Here is a 20,468-nt window from a genome sequence, read left to right on the forward strand (position 1 = left end):
AGGAAAGGAAAGGAAAGGAAAGGAAAGGAAAGGAAAGGAAAGGAAAGGAAAGGAAAGGAAAGGAAAGGAAAGGAAAGGAAAGGAAAGGAAAGGAAAGAAGTGGTATTTTTCTCTCTCCATCTAAAGGCCTCAATACAATTTACCATCATGAATTATGTCACCACATTCCTTGAAGGAAAGTATTATATATATTTGGAGATAAGGAGGATGCAAGATGTAAAGATTAAGGACACAATTTTTAGAGTCACATGTATTATTTGGGAGCCCCAGTTCTAAACCATATCAAAAGAGCCAGAACTTCAGAAGACCAATAGATTAAAAAAAAATAATAATAATAAAAAAATCCAGCAAATGAATAGGGAGTATGAACATCCACAGTTTCTGAAAAATCTGTCTAATAACCCCCCTGACTGGGAACTATGAACTCTTGTAGATACTTCTGGAAACACTAACCAGATCCAAACAAGCTGCACCAGAACCAGGAACAGGGCCTGGATCTCCTGATCCAGCCTTGCCTGTTAATCACAAGATCTTGTATCATTCTTGCTCAGTTCAGGGATTTAAACAGGACCATTTTATAAACTGATGGACAGCTGCCAGATGGGTACAAACCTTCTCATCAAGGATATTTTGATAACTGAAAAAACAGCTCCACAGTTTTCCAGTAATTGTTTTATTTACTTTTTTTGTTCTGGATAAATCTGCGATAAGCCTGTGATGTCGTGATCGTAACTCATCATAACACGAACAACTTTCCATGGTGCAGAAACAGATGAGGACAAAATCTCCACTCAGGCAGTGTCAGAATCAGCTGCAGAAGTTGTCTGCCTCACCTTTTGCTCATTTACCTGCAAACTCTGCTGCACACAAGTTGACTCCAGAAGTGCTGGGTACCATGGGGTTAATGGACTCAGCCACCAAGATTCAGCAGCCAAACAGAGATGGGAGTCAGACCCCTCTGTATAACCCCCAGAGTTAAACCCAGACTTGGGAAAGGGAATCTGTGCCAATGAGAGAGAGATAAAACTTAACTAAACATGCCTCTAGTGTTAAGGGCCTCAATCAAGACAATAATGCTTCCATTTCTTAACTACAGGTTTTGTTTTAGCACCCCTTTATTAAACTCTGCTTCTCAAGTTCTGAAATGGAAATAATCCAGCTTTTGAAAAAAGTGATAAAAAGGTCTCCATCACTGAAGAGCTGAAGCCATGGACATAAAGAAGTATGCTAGCTATGTAGCTCACATTTTAACCTTGTATTTTTATGTGCTAATGGCACTGGTCTTTCCTGGTTTTCGATGGTATAGGTGCTTTGGAAACCTTTGTCAACTCTCTCAGTCCAAATTATCATGACCTAACAAAAATAAAATCTATATCTGATAGGGAAATAAAAAAATCCTAGTTGTTCAGTCTTTCAAAATTACACTGGTCATCAGACTAGAGAAGATTACAATGAGCAGGAATAATTCTTCACTGGCAGGGAGATGAACTAGGTAAATGAATCAGTCCTTTCTGTATCTAATTTCTATGATCGCAAGGCATGAACACTCTGACCAAGCAATTTACATTGATTTACAAGTATAATTCATAAATCTGTGGGATCATACATCAGGATTTCAGATCAGCTTAAATAATGTGTATAAATACATTTTCACTTTATTTGTTAATGTGTTGCAAATGAGGATATAAACCTGACGTGAACACAAGTTTACCTTGTTTTATTCACTTAAAATGACAATCACTCCCATACAAATATCTAGCAGGGGACCACAGCACAGGCTTTACTCTGCTCTTTAACCCAGGCTCAAACCTGCAAACTAAATTTGAATCATTTACTTGTCTTCTGAGATATTTCCTCTTGACTGCTTTCTTCCTTTAAGAAAAAGATGCATTCTGAGGACCAGATCCTCAGCTATAACCCAACTAGGGCATCCTTCAGCTTTGTTCATCATCTTCAATAAAGTTATGCTAGCTCTCAGCATCTGAGGATTCGAGGTGAAATCTTTGTTCCAATTATATCAATGAGAGTTTTCCTATTGAATTAGAGGATTTCATCCTTGGCCTTTCTATGTATACACATCTTTTTAAGACTAAAGTGATATACAACAGCTCTGTATAACATGCATGTAGCAGATCCTTTTATGGAAAGAGCAGAAAGCTCTTCAGACAGTGCACATCCTGTTTCCTCCTGAACAGTTTCTGAATGTTTATAAAACAAAATATAGGATGAGTTATGCCAAAGACTCATATAAATTTTCAACACTTATAAATATTTTGGACATAAATTAACATTTAAAATTTCTTTAAGCCTATGATGCCAGCCGTAGTCTGGCTTTATTATCAGCTAGCACATAGAAAGCCTTTTTTTTTTTTAGTTTTAAGAGTCCTCCTTGCCTGTGATCATATTTTTGAACCAAGGGTTTCACATAAAACCAAAATGACAGTGGACATTTAACAGGAAAGGACTGAAGCAATAAATGTCCAAAGAGCAGCTGGATCCTGTTTCAGCCTGCATGAGCTCCACCAAGTAATTGACAGTCTTATTGCCTTTCCATTTTACACAAAACTACAGTAAAAGAGTGGTTTCTTCTGGAAGCTATTCCATGTGGAATGTAACTCATATTCTGGGCAGAGTGATACTTTATTTGAACAGTCGACGGTGGCTCCATGGGTGTATATTTTGAGAGAAATTTAGTTGTGGAAATTAAAGACAGAAAAATTACATGTAGGACCCAGTTCCACTTAAATCTGTAACAGTTTTTCTATCTGCTTCCATGGGAGTTCATGGATCAGGCCTTCTGGGGGGAAACCCTGGTTCATCTTCTTTCAGCCAAAAATCTTCAGGACTGCACTCACAGGAGATGCTTAGGGAGTCCTGTATCAGGACTTGTTTATCAGGTAGTGTTAACCTGAAGCTGCTTTTTAAAGTAAAACACCTTGCATGTTTTATATTATAAATTTTTATATTGATTTTTGAGCTCCAGTGTGCTTTTCACCCCTCCTCTTCTGCTGGTCTAATGTGGCAAGAGCAAGGACTTGGTCCAGCACCACCAAACACGTGGAAGCCTGAGATCAGTGAGTGTTTAAGACCTATAAACATTTACACATGCTAACACCTCTGAAGGTTTAAACAACCTCCCTCCCTCCCTAATTTCAACACCTGGAAGAATCAAAGAGAGCTGGGGGAGAAACAGGCCCCACAAATTTTCACCTTTGCGCTCCTGCTTATATCTCATTACTTCTGCTAATTTATGCCGCAAAGCATAAAGTAAACCCCGTGTTCCAAAGGAATATAAATGACATAATTTAATGTGACTAAGAGATATACAGATGGCACTGCATTTCCTCCACAGTGTGGAGAGGTCAGGCAGCAATTGGCTATAACACAAACTAAGCTAATACAGAGTTACAAGCTGCCAGATCTTGGTCCCTCTTACTAACAGCCTATACTATGTGAAGTAATTGAACATGCAGCAACTTAAGTTAGGGACAATGTTGGAAAATGTCAGTGCTGCAGCTTGAAATATCTTGATATTAATAGAAAATATTTTAGGAGGTTTTAATGATGGAAGGTTGAGAGGGAAATGTATTTTGGGTGAGCGTGCCCAGATCTGCAGCTCATCTACTACAGTAGTTTAGTCTTACCTCCTTTAAGAAAACTGCAAAAATAAATCTTGAAATTAAAAAAAAAGCCACTTCTATTGTTCATTTTGACATGCAAAAACAAAGTTAATAATGCCTTATTATTGCAGTGTCTCTAGTTTTTCTCTGCTTTTCAGTGTCCACAATACAAGCAGTAACACAAATACAAAACCATCTCGTTTCTAGTATAAATTCCCTTTTTGAACCTGATTCTAAGGGAAATGAACCTCATAATTTTTCAAACCAAAAACTCCATACAAACCGGTCTATGACTCTTATAAAAGTTTCTGACTAGCCTTTTTTTGCTTCAGAAATGTAAAAAATAGGCTTTAAAGCTGCCCCATCCATTCAGGTAAGGGAAGCTCTACCTCAGGACAAGCTCTCAAGGAAGGCAAGCCCAAGGAGAGGGAAAGAAGAAGGTTTAACACTACAGATGGCCACGAGGATGTCCTTAGGGGAGGCTACAAAATACAATAACAAACAAGCACTTCCCTGGGAAAGAAATGCAGGTTAAAATGGGAAAGTTGATAATTTAGATCCAGTGCAATCACATCTTGATCACTGCCTGCTCTCCTGTCTCCTTCCATGCCCCACAGGAGGATCAGCCAGGACACCACGAGGAACTCCTGTCATTCCTGGAGTTATGAAACATCTGATTCACGAGGTTCAGTGAGGTTGAATAAATGCCAGGTAAAACTCAAATATTTTCTGAAAAAGTTACATGGCTTCACAGCCACATTTGCAACTTCTTACCTGCAATTTTGTAAACATTGACAAACTCATACAATAACAGCAAAGTTTTTTAGATAAATACTATCAAATCACTCCCTAATGGTTACTCAAACCACACTATAAAGTTATGTACAGTTTACTCATGCAAAAGGAGTAATTTTCATGCTCCTTTAAAAGACAGAGGAGCCCTCCTGCATGATTAGATCGTTCTAATTTTGAGTAACAGTTGGAAATAAAAATATATTTTCCAAGTCATTCAGGCAAGAAGTGTGGGCAGTGTTACACACCCGAAGAGTGGGTGGCAGATGAAATTTATGAGCAGAACATATGCTGCTCTCTCAAAAATCAATGCAAGCAGCCTGCTTTCGTGTGCCAGAGCAAAGTCCTTTAGGCACCTGGGCTACCAAACTTCACCCAGGCAGCCACAGATGGCCTCCAAGGATACAGCTGTGACAAAACTGCTCCTCAGTCAGCAAGGATTACACATCTATTACAAATCTGAGCTGGACAGAGTTTATCCCTGCCTGTCCCTAATTCCATTTACCTCCCAAACTCTCAGTCAGTACGTACCAAGTAGCAAATTCCATTTTTAGTTCTCTTTTTCCTCTTTAATCTTGTTGGTCGTTTAATACTTCAGTCCACTGCCCCTTCCAAGGTTTCATTTTGCTCCTGTGATTCCCCTGGTGCAGCAGCTTCATCTTAAGGCAGGAGCTACTCAAGCTAAATGCCAGCCTTCAATGTTTTGAATTTAGATACTTTTTGAGGTGCTTGCTCTTAGACAGCATTATCTGGCTGCACTGCTTGATTAGCAATGCTCTTTCTGAGTGGTATATTTACTCCCAGGAGAACTTTATCATTTATCATACTTATGTTCATTTCACTCTTATCCCAATCACGCCAGCTTTCATGTTAAAAAAAAAAAATTAAAAAAAAAGAAAGAAAAAGTAAACAAGATCAAAAGCTGTTTAGCACACCTTTAGTATCACCCTTAATGTGCACACACACACTTCAGCCACAAACAAGTGTTCTGTAGCTTCTTTATGCTTGGCTTTTTCATTTTCTCCATCAGAGTTAACTGAATGTAAATACTAGGCAATGCTGTGAGAAAATATAAAGCAGTATAGAAATCTGCATAACACTAGAGAGCCAAGAGGAACAATGGAAATCCAGGGCCACCATCTGGTCCAACACAAGGCTCCATTTCAAAAGGTATCTCTTGGAGAATCCTGTTACTGAAGCACAATGTGATTTTGGATCACGGTCATTCTGCCAGCCCTGTGGCAGGGTCAGATCTCTGGAATGTAATCTAACTCAGACAGACATCTTCTTTTAGTCTTTTGTCTTACAGGAACAATTGGCACCATCTGTTTTCACAAGGAAGTGCTGCAGCAGCCCTTCCATGGGTGGTGTGGTCCTCAAGGGTGCAGCTGGAAGGGAGAGGAGATAAATTTGTTGTGTTACAGGACACAGGAAACACAAAGCTACTTAAGCATCACAGAAGACAATTGAGGAGAGGCACCTCTTCATATAAATCAGTATTTTAGAGGGTGGTTGAAAAAAAGAAATCATATTAATTTCTCAGAAAATTCCTTGACAAAAAGCCAACCATTTCCTTAATACCTAAAGGAAGACCCTCTTTCCTTCTGCTGAGTTCCTAAGAGAAAATTTTAATTTTGATTTTGAAACTTCCCATTGAGTAAATTCTCAGCTTTATTTGTTATTTAAAACCTGAGCTTTCCAGGCTCATTTTCTTGTTCTCCAGGCTGTCAGGTTGTTGCAACACTGAAATGAGGAAATAGCATTCATTTACAACTATCTAATTATGTAAGGCATCCAGTTATATTTCAGATTTCTGACTTATCAGAAGTTGCCTCAACACAAACTCTGTATCTCATTATCTGAAATAATGTTGTGAATGTTTATATATATATATTTATAAGGAAAAGAGAACAACTGCTCAACAAATGAAAGAGATGGGTACAAAATATTTATCTGAGGGCTTTGAAATGCAAAGGGTGAAAATAATCTAAGTTGATTGGTAAAAATAGAAGGACAGCCTTGTGCATAGGCAAATTAACAGAACTCATTAAACAGGAGTTTTTGTGGTTGCAAAAATCACTGTAATGTTCTGGAAATCATTGGCAAAGCAATGCTTCAGAACTTGGATAAATCATTTACCCTCTTTTGGTTAATTTCAGCTGTTTCAAAAGCTGTTGAAGAATTTCATCAGAATAAGATTTTGAAAAGCAGTTAGGACAAGAGCCACAAAGTTTACTCTTCAAAGGACCACTGTTACACAAAAGGACAGCAAATAGGTTATTAGGCCTATTTCATGGGCCCCAAAATTATGTTCCATATCGTCAAAGGGCAGAAATTATCACAATTCCATGCAAAATCCGTCACAGTGCGTACACCAGTCATACCCCTCCGAGTCAGTGGAAAATCAGAACTAATATCTCTACTAAGATATGATCTGCACTATGGAAGAAATTGTATTTTCATTCTACTTCATCATCCCCTTTGTCTTGCCTTTAGACGTTGTCGCATCCTCTCCAATCAGCTGCTCTCCAAAGTTCTCTTGGCTCGTTTATTTTCCATCCTCCCAACCTTTCTCCCAGCCCTGAGGTGTACCCCAGAGCACCCAGGAGTGAATAAAACAGGAGGGAACAACTCAAGAACCCCACCAACAGTGGCAATTTCACCTCCAGCCCCAGAGGTTTCTGGAACTTGGATGTTGAGCCAGGAATCTGAGGAAGTGGCTGCTGGGTGAACCAGGTGAAGATGGTGAGTGGGAATCATCCTCACAACACCTTCCAAAGGCTCTCGCTGGCTTCCCAGCCTGCTACTGGGCAAAAAAACACCAAAATGTGGATCTTGAGCCACACAGGGAAGTTACTTGGAAATAAAAGCACCTATAACTATCTACACCAGCTGAAATATTTTTATATTTAAATATTACACAGGTTTTTTTTTAGAGCAGGCTCAGATTTTCAAGTTCACATTTTGATATATATGTATTAATTACCTAATCTCTCATATGCTATTATTTATCTTAAAAATGATCAAGTGCTTTTACTCTACATTTTTCACAGTTATTTTTACACAGGCACAGGATTTTTTGCCACATAAAACACATTACGTATTTTAATAATTCCATGCATAAACCAGACACTATGAGTATTATAATAGAAAATACTGCAACAAGATCACAAACTTCTACCTGGTTTGGAAAAAAAAAATAAAGAAAATGGATAGTTCTGCTCTCAGAAATATTTATCCTAATAACATTTAAATCACTGCAGGTACAAAAAAAAAGTGTTAGTCTTAAATTTAAAAAACAAATGTTTTCAAATACTTCTAATAACAAGAAAAATAACCCTTTGGTCTCTGATTACTTAAACTTTTTCAATGCTGAGACATAAAATACAGCTCAAGAACGTACATGATCATGTCAATAAAATGAGAGGAGGGCTGGGTTACACAAAAATGAATATTAAACGTGAACCTACCATGCAAAATTCAGTGCATCTGGTCTTGTTCATATTCACAATCAGTGCTCTCAATTATTTAGATCTATAATTTTGTTCTGTCTATTATGATATAAGCAAATAATCCTCACCTAGCTACAGACTTCCAGCACATTCTTGCAACACAGCACGAGTGACCAAGGCTTAAAGGTTAACTGAGATCAATAGGAACCAAATAAATCTGAAAACATGGCTCAGAGGGATGTACCCCACAAGTGTTTATTTCCAAATTCAGTTCCCAAAATCAGTCCAATAGCTTGGCTGCCATTGCAGTGGCTGCATCAAACATTTTAAAATGTAGTTTTGGCTGATTAACCTCCTCAATAAAAGCAGTAGCAGAGGAGAGAACTAAACCTGAATGTCCAAAAGGCTGCACCTTATTTTCCTCCCAAATAAGTAGGAAACTTGGCTTTTCCTTGGTCTGTTTCTGGTATTTACTAATGATTCAAACAAAAAAATTGATGGAAGTAGTTAAATTTGACAATGGTTCAATTTAAAATGATTTTTAGTTGTGGGACATTTCAGTTCTGACTCTGAAGGGAAAGCAAAGAGGAGATGAAGCTTGGCAAGCTTAGGGTTGCTGGCCAAAACAAATCTAGGATCACACACTGATGGTCCAGGAATGAGGTCCTTGGACAAAGGATGTTACTGAAACCTCTGGGGAGGATGCTGGAGAATTGATTTGAATGCCATAATGAGTATATCTGCCCAGTTCCCTCAGCAGTTAAAAATAAAGGAAAGAGCAATCAGGAATCCTTAATGATAATATAAGGCAATGACTTATATTCAGTTTTGGTTTTGTCAGAGATTTGGGAGAAAAAAGATAGAACAGGACAAACTATGTTAGCTGAACATGAAGTGAATCCTCCATTTAAACATTATTTTACTTTTCCTCAGATGCAGTTCTTGCTCAAAATTATTTTCCCAATAATTCTGGCAAATTTTGATCTCTGAATTAGTCACAATGAGTATGTCATGTGCACTCAAAATAGATGTTGGAGAACTCAGGGACCAGACCTCTGCTGAAAATTTTCATGTCACCAACTTTATAATTTGCCATTCAAAAATATTTTCTATGATATACTCATGTTTTGTTTTTTCCTTGAAATTCCTGGTCAACAAATGGATAGAATCACAGGGATATTTATTGAATGGTAGTGCAGACAGAGTGAAGTTTAAAAACACCTGATTAAAAATTGTAAAAATAAATAAGCTATCCAAAATTGAGAGAATTGCAATGCATTCATTGGTCTCTTCACTCTCCCTCCTCCCCTCAGTACTTGGAAGGACTTTTAGGACCACTTTGAGTTTAAGAGGGAACAAAATGAATCAGATATAAAATATTGCTTTGCAGTCAGACTCAGCTGTGGGGAAGTTACTGGCACAAGAACCAAGTGTTGCATTTAAAACAACTTTTCATAATTTTACACTTGTTAATAATGCATTTGGAGCTTTTTACAAATTTTCTTCACTCTCTTTTTAAGGCCTTAGTTCTGCATTAAGTTCACATGGGCCTAATAGAGCCAGCAAGAATTCTGGAGGTTAAACTGTTCAGATGAGGTCATTTGCTCAGGATGTTTCAAATTTTGGAAGAACAAATGATCCTATGAGATGATTCCATTATGAAGGTCAAAAGGCTTGTGAGAAGGACAATAGGAAGCACCTTTCCTTCTCTGTCCATAAAACACCTCACAAAAATTGGGTAATAATGTGAAGGAAGCCAAGGCAGGAAAAAAAATTGTCAGAAGAACTTGTCTTCCTTTTAATTTCTATCCTCACCTCTTATGCTTACTTTGTAACACAAAGCAAATTATCAAGGGAAAGGCTTAATCTTCCTAAATTGATTTGGAATTCCTGTCATATTAAAAAAGTACACAAGTCTGTAAGGGAGGGAATATATGGAACAGCACGGGTTGCAAGTCATGGGAAGTGGGATCCCTGTGTAAACTGTGCTTTTCAGAGAAGGACACAAAGCTCATTTTGATTTTGTGAATCATTTCAGTTAAAAACCGAATACAATCAGCTCACAGATCTAAGCACTATCTACAAAGGGAAAAAGAGAACATTTTTTTGTCCAGGTTAATAAATTAATCAATTTATGCATTACTTATATGCACAGAAAAGAGGTGGAAGGAATTCTATTTTCTCCTGAATGATCAAAGTGTTGGCCAATGTTATGGCTGGAGGCCAAACTAGACTGAAGATGGTTTGCTCCATTATACCTTCTGCTGTATTCTTATCTTGGAATGACAGCAATTTCTCTATGTATTTTTAACTGTATTCTTCTATTATGGAAATAAATGGTTATTTAAATGCCATCAGTTTCAAATCGCTCCGCTGGAAAATACAGCAGGGAAAAGTATCAAAGACAAAGAACTTTTAAATAAATCTCATCTTCCCACCTGCCATATGAACCAATTTCTATGCCAGGTGGCAGATGTTCATGATGGTGCTTAAAATAAGTTAAAATTAAATGGATCTCAAAATTTAATTGTTTTTTAGTGTAAAGGGCTCTCAATTAAAGGATATTTTATTTTATTTTGCTGGTTAGATATCCTATCAGAAGTGACCTGAAAACCCAGAGCTCTTTAACATAAAGGAAATGATAAAGAGATGAGAATCTCAAGCATTAAAAGAGAATCTTCTTTCCTCAGTGTAATTTAATATGTAATATCTCATAATCAGACTATCATGACAGAGAACTCTTCATCCTTTCAATACAACACTTAGCACATGTGGAATTTTCTTGATGCATGACATTTTATATAGGATATAGATCAGACATGTTTTCCTCAGATTTTCTGCAATAAATATATTAGCAGTAGAACACCACATTCAAAAATGTCTTTTGAAAATTGAGTACATATCTGATTATCAATTTTTCAAGTGATCTTATAGTTTATAAAATACTTAAGTCCTCTTCTAATTAGTATAATTTCTTTCTGAAGAACTGTAATTTGCACGAGACAGCTTTCACTGAACATTTCTCTCACTGATGTTCCCAATATAAAGATAAGACATGTCATTTTTTTAGGGCATCTTGGAGTTGTAAACATGTTGCTTTACTTGAAAGTGACCATTCAGATTTAGCCTTTTATGAATCAATGCCACATCACACATTGTTCTGTGTCTGCTCTGCGTCAGAAGGCGGTATAGAAATTATCTGTAGGTAGCACATACTTTTGTTCCACATGATTTCCCCAGGACAGCAACACTGCCTCAGCTGAAGAAATGACAAAGGATTTTCTCGTTCTTTGATTCATCCTCTACATGAGTTTCATCAGGTAGTTGAGTAAGAACTTCAGATAAACCATGCCAATTGAACTGCTGAATGAGAGAGGAAATCCAAGGGCTGGATCACAAGAGTGCACACATGCACTACTTTCAACCCTTGAGAAACCAAGATCTAGGGGAAAAAAACATTTATCTTTTCAGTGAAATGTGGCAGAAAACCCAGAGAAAATAAATTCCTGAGAAGGCAACAAAAATATCATGGAGTACTTTTACACCCATGGGACAGACCACATATTTGTTTCTGTTGTTGCAGCTACAAAGAACTGGTTGAACTGTCCTACACTAAAAACCAGCTCATAAAAAAATTCATTTTCCTAGAAAAGGGCTGTGTATGCTCCTCACTGTGGGATGCCTGCAGCCTTCAGGGGGTCTGGTCTTACTGATCCAAAGGATATGTTCCAGACTACAAAAGCTAAATTTTAAGGAATGACCCTTTATTCCAAACATAGTTGTGACAGGTCTGCATTGATATCTATCAGGCTTTTTGACAGTGTAGTGATTATGAGACCACAAAATCTGTGGTCCTGAGGTGCTGAAATGATAGTTTGTGTTCTACAAGTGTTATTGAAGCCAAGGATTTTGTGTTTAAACCAGGTCCAGTATACTGCCAGTGGCTGTCATTCCCTCATGAATGAGTTGCCAGGATAACTGGGATGGTATGGAATCAACAGTACCTCATGCAGTAGAAATGTATAAATATAAACAATTTATGAATGCAAAATGCATCTTCTACTAGCATTCTGATGAATACAAAGGCAGCACTTTCCCAAAACCAAGTTTGCTTAATTAAATCTACTCAATCAGCAGAATACCACTGCCAAACGAGTCAACAAATATTGGTTCATTGCTCTTTTAAAACCTAGCTTGGAGGGAAAGAAGTCAGGCTGTACTGCAGAAAGGGCTTCAAGGCACTACAATAAAGCAGATTTTGAGAAGAGTTTAAAGTCAGGACAAACTAAGGCAGTAGATATAGAAAAAGCAGAGATAAAGCACAAAGGGACACGTGAGACATTTAGTCCAAGATACTTCTGTCTTTCCTGCTTTGAAACTGCTTTGAAGTTTCCATACTTCAAACTGCCTGGTTTGTGTATCCTCTTTTCAAAATTTTGAGTCACTTTTGAGTCACAGGAAACAATTTTTTCACACAATCCAGACAGGTCCATCCATCTCACTCTCACCACTCCTGTGTTGTTCCTGCTGTCCACACTGGGTAGGAACAACCAACCTTTCCCTGGTCACTGTTCAAATCTCCTCAGCAATGCCACAGAGGTGCAGGAAACTTGGAGGCTGTTTAGGAGGCTGATCACTAAACTCCACTTGGAAGTTCCAAAAATATATAAATTACAAACTCACTATGTGTCTGTGTTCTCGTTTGAGACATGACCTTTTGTGTGAAACCCACTAATAGTGAACATATGTCACAGTAGAAAACTCTTTGGCACCGAGTTATTTCAGTGCATCACAGTTAACAAATTGTAATTCCAGCTCCATCGTTTCTCTGTTCATAATAAAGCAAATCTGTCACAGAAAAAAAATAATCTTTCTTTCCCATAAAAAGACTCATCGTTAAAGCATACAAGATTATCATTATGCAAGCTCATTAGGCGTACACAAGCTATACTTTTCCCTGTACAACTGAAATTCATTGATAAAACAATGAAGTGAACTAACACCCCTCCTAAATAAAGTTTCACCAGTAGCACTGTATGTTAATGGAGCTATTTCATTGTTAATGTGACTGACTGCTTATTGATTCTTGCAGTAATCCAGCAAGGGCTTCAGAGTACAATTTAGTTTGGAGAGCTACGGGTCCAACATCTATGCTCAATTACAACTTTCAGAAGGGTAGATCAATAAAATTTAAATTGCTTATGGTAATCACAACTTCAAATCATTGCGATCAGCATAAGCAATCTGCTGACCTCAGCCAAGCTCCTAAATTGAAACTTGTAATGAGTGGTCATTTAGTTTGGGTCCATTCATATTATTTTGGAGGCAGGTGATGAACAATTAAAGATCAGTCAGCACCTTCCCTACCCAGAAATCCCCTCTGAATTCCCAAAGTACTAATATGTAGTAACCCTAGGGTATAGGCCTTTGCACTTCTTTAATGGGTATTCTGTATGAATAAGCAATTATATTTTCTATTAAACAATTTCAGTGTAATTGAATTAGCAGTTATAATATTGCTCGGGCAAGCAGAAGCTTTCCTAGGGAAAAATTAAGTGATATTGGGTAATTCAAATTAATTTATAAGCCTGAAAAATGTAACCATTAAACAGAATTGTGCACCCTCCCAAAAAAATTACAATTAATGAGCATATTGTTTCAATGCATAAGTTTCCTAACAATTTGCTTTTTTGGTCATAATGGCTTTTTCCCAGTTCATTATAAAAACCTGTCTATTATAATGAAAATTTCATAGGCTGTTTTCTTTGACAAAGCAGGTTGCAAGTTTAAACAAAGATAGCCTGCAGATTACTTTCACGATAAGGAGTCACCTTAGAATTACATTTTAATAAATCATTGACAATAAATCTTCTGTATTACAGCACTAGGGTTTAGAGAGGGAGGAAAAAAGGCAAATACAGAGAAAACGATCAATGAAAATCCCCTTCTGCCAATATGAGAATAGATTGACCAACACTAATGTAAAGTTTGCTACAGACAAAAATAAATGCTCAAAAAAGCTTTAGAAAGATGCAAAGCAAACAGTAATAAAGTCTGTACACAATTCAGATTTCATTAACATATTAATTTAGTAATATTCACCTAAAACCTTTTTTTTGCAAGTGGTCTGTATTCAGGGCATAAGTCACTGAATTTATAAACAAGCTAACAGACACTGATTTGGGAATATTTTCATTAATAAAATGCCAAACACACGATTCTGGTTCATGAGATTACATATTATTCACAAGCAGTTGGAAAACTGATGAGCATTTCTATTTGAGATTCACAGAACATCACAAAGGGTTGAGCACAGACAGTGCTTTGCCTGAAGACTATTTAAGCTGGTTTAGTCATCCAAACAGGAAGAACAACTCCTGTACTTTTACTTGGAACAAGAGGTCTTAAGGCCAGGAGCATCTATGCTACATAAAATATTTCTTGTCATATTAACCAACATCAAAAAACACACCTTAGTTATGCCCTGCACAGCTATGCAGACAAAACTTTCAGTGGCTCATTATTCAGCGGGAGTGAAGAGAAGAAATCTAAAATAAACTGCCCAGACAAAAGACTTCTGAATGTGTTATGCAACACTTGGAGGGTTTTCTGAAGTGAATCAATCAAAAAATTGTTCTGATTACAACAAAATCTATCAATGTCACTCACTAGCTTTTCCAACCAGCATACCATGGAAGCAAAAGGCCAAAACTAGAAGTAATTCTTGAATAAGCAGAATCCAGAAGAAACCCCATGCCTCTGCCTTGGATCTGTGGGTTGCTTCCACAAGAAAGGGCTTCTCCCTCCTCCTGGCCTGTTATTTTGTATTTAATGTAATGCTTCTCAAGAATATCAGTCTTGAAAAGTACACTGATGTTTTATAGCTGCTCCTGTTTTGCAATACAAATGATATAATTACTTGTTTCTCGCTGGAGGGTGTCCAGTTCTTTTGGTTCATTTTTTAAATGCAAATCTTATTAAGCATTTTATCCTAAAATGTTTACTGCAAAGAGGGCAGTGTGATCTCAGACAAAGATGGACAACGTCCCTCCAAAAATAAATCCCAGGCAAGGAATGAAACCTGAATTAAAGCAGCATACCAAAATCTGAATTGATCACTTACTGAAATATGTTAACATGATGTAATGGGCAACCACAAAAATCAGATGTACAGTAATATTCCATGAATCACCTCTAGCTAGCCCACAACGAACAAAGGCATAATAAAGAGCTCTGCTCACCAAAAACCTCAACTTTTATAATAGCTCTGAAACGTTCTGTTTATACAGTATAACAAATTTCTCACCACCTACAGCTTCCCATTTGTTACTGTGGACAGACTGCAAACTTTCTTACAGTGGCGAGCGGAGCATTAACTCGTTCCTGTGAGTAAGCGCTCGCTCGTTTGGGCTCACTAATGACACCCTAATCTTGGGCTGGAGACCACAACCACTCAGAAATTCCTGGCAGCGTCTGAGCTTGAAATTAGATTCTCCTGACCCAAAAGCACAAGCCCTTACTATTCAACTTAAAGCAGATTGGGCATGAGTTGTGCCCTGTGAGACATGACAAATGACTGAACAGTTCTGCTTCCATCCATTAGAGGTCAGTGGTATTTGTAAGCCAGCCAACTCATTACAGAGCTGCAGAAAAGGGATTAATTAGTGTCCTAGCTTAGCTTCAATTATGGAACAATCCATATTCAAATTGTCTATTGAATATGGTGGCCACTATATGAGAGCTCTGGAAAATGTAAAGGAAATGATGGCATTTGCATTGAGGGGGGGGAAAAAAACCCTGGGGTTCAACGACATTGACAATGGTAAATGACATTTGTCTTGTGTCCCTCACACACTTCCAGGTCAGCAGGATGACAATGTCCAGCTCCTCTGCTGGGAGAGGTACACAAATCCCTTTGAGGAAGAGAACTGGGCCACTGCTGCCCTGCTTTTTCCAGGAGCGCTCCTGGAAATGTTGAAAGGAGAAATTCTGCTCTCCCTTATTTCTCCTCACATGGGGAATAGCAGGGTGACAAATGAAATAAGAGTAGGTAATAGAAGATTCCTGTATGACCAAGTCTGTCCAAAATTCTGTTCTAAAGGGCAGAACCTTCAGCCTGTATAATTAGCTCCTAAATTGGCCTATAATTATCTGGGGCTTGTTGTCACCACACTAAGATTCCCAACCTGTAAATTTTCCTTGATTTTTTAAAGTCCTTCAGACACCACACTGTCTATTTCTTCCAATAATTAGTAGATTTTTAATATCTGAGACCAAAATATATAGGAAAGTCATAAATAACAGGCATCCTTTCCCTAGGAAGTTCTTTAAGAAAATTTGATGTATAAAAGAAATATGACATTTTAAAAGTTTGTGAATTTCTTGATAAAAAGCTGCAAAACTGGCCTGACAAATCCTCAATCTATTTATTCAGAGTGAAAATAGAATATTTCTACTTGAAAAAGAAGAGCAGAAATTACCAATTCCCTATGTGAACAGTGTGGAGAAACCAGTGGAATATCCAAAGCTAGGTTCTGATCCAAACTGTGTAGCTCTATATCTGGGACAGATTGATTTTAATAATTATCTCAGATTTTCTATAAAGAAAATTTTGATGAGAGCTTCAGGCTTCCCATCAGCATTGTGCCCAATTTTTTTTTTATTTATTAACTTAATTGTACTTTTTCACTTGTCAGGAGTCTTGCAGTAACATCAGCTTAACAAAATTCTTGAAGCAATTACCTATTGGTTGAAAGCCACAAGTCAGAATTAAAAACAGTGCACCTAAATCAGGTTTTCATTGGCCAAGGACAGTCTCATATCATGTAAAAACACCATTTATTGTCTTTAGGGGATATGTAACAGCAAAAGATGCACCTTGTGAGTTTGGCATTATTGCAAAAATAAATATGCAATAGGATTGGCAGCTTATTAGAAAGTCTTGGGGGTTTAATTAGGATGTCAGAAGAATTTGGGCCTGTTGACACTATTGTGGTCTACAGGTGGAAGGACACAAAGGGACAGAATTTGGCCTCCCTGTAAGGCTTAACCCTGAATTATGTTATTACTCACAACATGAATGAGCTGACCCAAGATATCTGTGAACCTGAATGGTCTTGACCTGTGCAAAACTCAGAAAATTATTATTTGTCTTCAAATTCCCTCTCTGAAATTTAAACATTGTCTCACTACTTTACATTTTGTTACTGGACAAATTTGTTCCAAACCAGAACAATCAGGCTCAGCTGAAAAAGTAATTCTTTTAAAAATGGATTTAATGGTTTAGCCTTAGATTTCTTCTCATTAAAAATCTCTTCATTGCAGCAAAAAACTTATGGATAATAGAGGAGATGGTGAACAAACAGCCAACTCATTGCCATAGAACAGGAACTCTTCTAAACATACTTCATTTTCACAGGGCTGAGTGGTGCCTGCTAAATCCCCTGCTTTATGCACCTGCTCCCATGACATTGCAGCACTTCATGTTCTACATGAAGACATCCTGGAGTCATCTGCATAACTAACAAAAATTTAAAAGGGGAGTGGGGATGATGTGCTCTTAGTTACAGGAAATAACTTAAGAGGGATGAAAAAAAACCTGAGAAAAATAATATCCCATGCTGTGACCTTTTTTTTCCTTTTTTTTTTTTTTTTCCTTGAAAGAAGTATGATATTGAAAATATCAGGGATCTTTGGGTCATGAGAGTTTTCTGTGGACAGAGACCAGATTTCAGCCTCAAGACACCGCATCTGATAGCCCATCCCCTCGCATCTGCTCTATTAAAAACTACCCCATGGACAAATCATGATCCTAAGAGTTAGTTGAAAGTATCCTCAAACCTTTCACCCTTTTTGTACTCACAAAGTAATCTAAACCCAGCACATTAAGAGAGACATCAAAGAGTCCCCACTGTTTTTTGTAGGTGCAGCTTCTGAGCCTCTCCCTTCCTACTTTACAGATAAGCCATGCAAAGACTTCACTCTGGCCTTTTGCCCCGTAAAGAGTTTTTACTGAAATGTGTGTTGCAGGAGAAAGATAAATAGTCAGAGTTACAGAAATCAATACAGCAAAATTCAATAAATAACAACAAACATCTACTGGACAAGCCCTAAACTTTCATTGTGAGAGAAGTTGTTTTACTTTCCTACACTTGTACAATATAGACACTTTCTTAAAGAATACATTCACATTCTTAAAGAAAATTCACAAAGAATATAACATTTGATTTTAAAGACCATGGCAAAACGTGAGATATATGTTGCATCACCATCACTGTTTAAGAGACCTTTGAAACCAGAACCAGAAACTCAAATGATATTAAACTCCATCACACGTATAAATTTAGATCTCAAATTCACTTTAAACTATGGATGTAAGATACAAAATACAGATCCAGATCTCATTAGCCTTAAGGTCTGCAGCTATCTGAATCTGACATTTTGACTTGGAGCCATTTCTGCTAGGAATCAGAAAAAAATTCTCATTTTCCATTTAGTCATTCCCAGCATGTTTTGCTTACGATTTTTTTTTCACTCTGTCCCTGCACTGAGAAGCCATTGAACCATCTGTAGTATTCAGATAATAATTTCCTTAGCTATAACTATATAATTCCACTAATGAGAGCTACTTGAGAGTCTGCTATCATCCATTTCCAAAGATGTTATTATAGTTTGATCTTTTGCATATGCAGGCATCACTCCACCTTATAGATGTGGCTAAATGGATAAGAAACCACTTTTTAAAGGAACATTGTGCTGGAGCAATGTAGATATTGCAAATGCAAATGGCATAACTAACAAGAAATATCATTTTAGAGAGTCTGAAACTGTTTAACAGAGAGAAAAGAATTCAGACTTTTGAAGTTTTGGTTATAAGAAAATAATTTTAAAATAGCCTGGGAAAGTTAAAAAATATTTTGTTTCAAAGTATTTCAACCTATAGTTTATAAATTGAATTTTCACTCTAAAATCCACCAACTTTTACTTTTTATTGTAAGAATCTAAGGAGGTAAATTTTATTTTAAAAGAGAAATTAAGGGTTACATATCTCTTTAACTTTTTTTCCTTTATAGTAGGAAAGCCCAAATAGAAATTCTCTTCGGTAATTAACCATCATTTATTTCCATTTTTCAACTGAGATTTTGAACAGAAAGAGCACCTTTAGACCACACCCACCCAAAAAGGCAGCATTACTAATCACAGCAACAAATCAGATCCTCCAAGAGGCCTGACCTTAGATTTAGTTTATGGAAGTCTCTAAGAATTTAACATCATCTCAGGCCACAAGACTAAGACAGGTTTTCAGCTGGTAGCTGGACAACCTTCCCACCTTGGCTTCTTTTTCAGGATTTTCACGGTTCTCCCTCTGCAGAAAGAAGGTGATGCAAGAATCTGCTTTGTGGAAGGGTCCCTGTGCCAGCACTCTACATTGAGCTCATGCTCAGCAGCTTCTCAAATAAAAATTATCTGCTCCACATCAGCAAGAGATTCCTGGTAACTCTTCACAACATGACCTGAGCGTGGCCTTTTTGAGCACACAGCCTCTGCTGCCACATCAGCCTCTCCATTCATGGCTGAAATCCTCCAGCAGAGCCTTCTTAAATGGAGAGCATGGTTTGAATATGCATTCCTCAGTGTGCTGATGAAAAATGAATATGAGAATGAAGGAATTCCTGTTCTTTCCTTGTATACAAGATGCTCCTTGCAAAAATCAATCCGTGCCATTTTGGAACAGTATCGCTAATGAAATTACCATAATCAAGAACTGCAAAGGCATTGATTATGAAACACTAAGCTAATAACAGCCTTGAATGAGATTCTGATGTCACTGAAGACTCACAGAATCTGGATTTCTCTCTCTATCATCAAATAATCCCACTGAAAAGCTAAACTTGTCCAGCTATAAGCAGATGATAAATCCAAGGTCATGGTTCTACGAGACCCACTGGCCCCCAATAATATAAAAATGCTGTTCTTTCCAGACACACTGAACTTTTCTTGCCAGTTGAGATACATTCAAAAGATCATCCTTCATACTTCATGCCAGGTCTTCCATCCTCTACCCTGCAGCCAGCATGAGGCACAAACCTGGTGGCTCTCATTCTCTTACCAGAAACAGCCCTAATCACAGTTTTGTGATGGGTCCAGGCCAAATCTTTATGGATAGACAACTCAAAGCTGCACACATGTGGTCTGGATGAAGCTGAAACTGCGACTTCCATGACTTTGCTGAGGTGATGTATGATGCTAAATTTAAAAAAAAACAAAATAGCTTCCTTATATTATGTCCAAACCGCCCTGTATTGGGTTTGTATGGCAAAGCTGTGGTAGTTGAGGGGCTACAGGGGTGGTTTTTCTGAGAAGCTGCCAGAAGCTTTCCCCACATCTGGCAGTGCCAACAGCAGGTGGCTCAGAGATGGTCCCAGCACTGGCCAAGGCTGAGCCCAGCAGTGGCAGAGCCTCTGGGCTAGCAGATTTCAGAAGAGGGAAAAAACCCTCCCAACAACCATGGTACCTGGAGGGAGGAGTGAGAACAGCTGAGAGCCACAGCTCTGCAGCTACCCAGGTCAGGGAGGAAGGAGAGGTGCTGGAGCAGAGACTCCTT

The 20,468-nt window shown here is 37.7% G+C and overlaps 1 long non-coding RNA gene across 1 annotated transcript; it reads right to left on the reverse strand.

Annotated features, from left to right (window-relative positions):
- Positions 1–5,335: 5,335 nt before the first annotated feature.
- Positions 5,336–7,986, reverse strand: LOC107204290. Its single transcript, XR_001521538.2, has 2 exons — positions 7,883–7,986; positions 5,336–5,800 (listed from the first exon to the last, which is right to left on the reverse strand). It is a non-coding gene; the product is annotated as an uncharacterized LOC107204290 (long non-coding RNA).
- Between the last annotated feature and the right edge of the window lie 12,482 nt (positions 7,987–20,468).

Source organism: Parus major, chromosome 1A (genome assembly GCF_001522545.3).
Source record: "Parus major isolate Abel chromosome 1A, Parus_major1.1, whole genome shotgun sequence".
NCBI lineage: Eukaryota > Metazoa > Chordata > Aves > Passeriformes > Paridae > Parus > Parus major.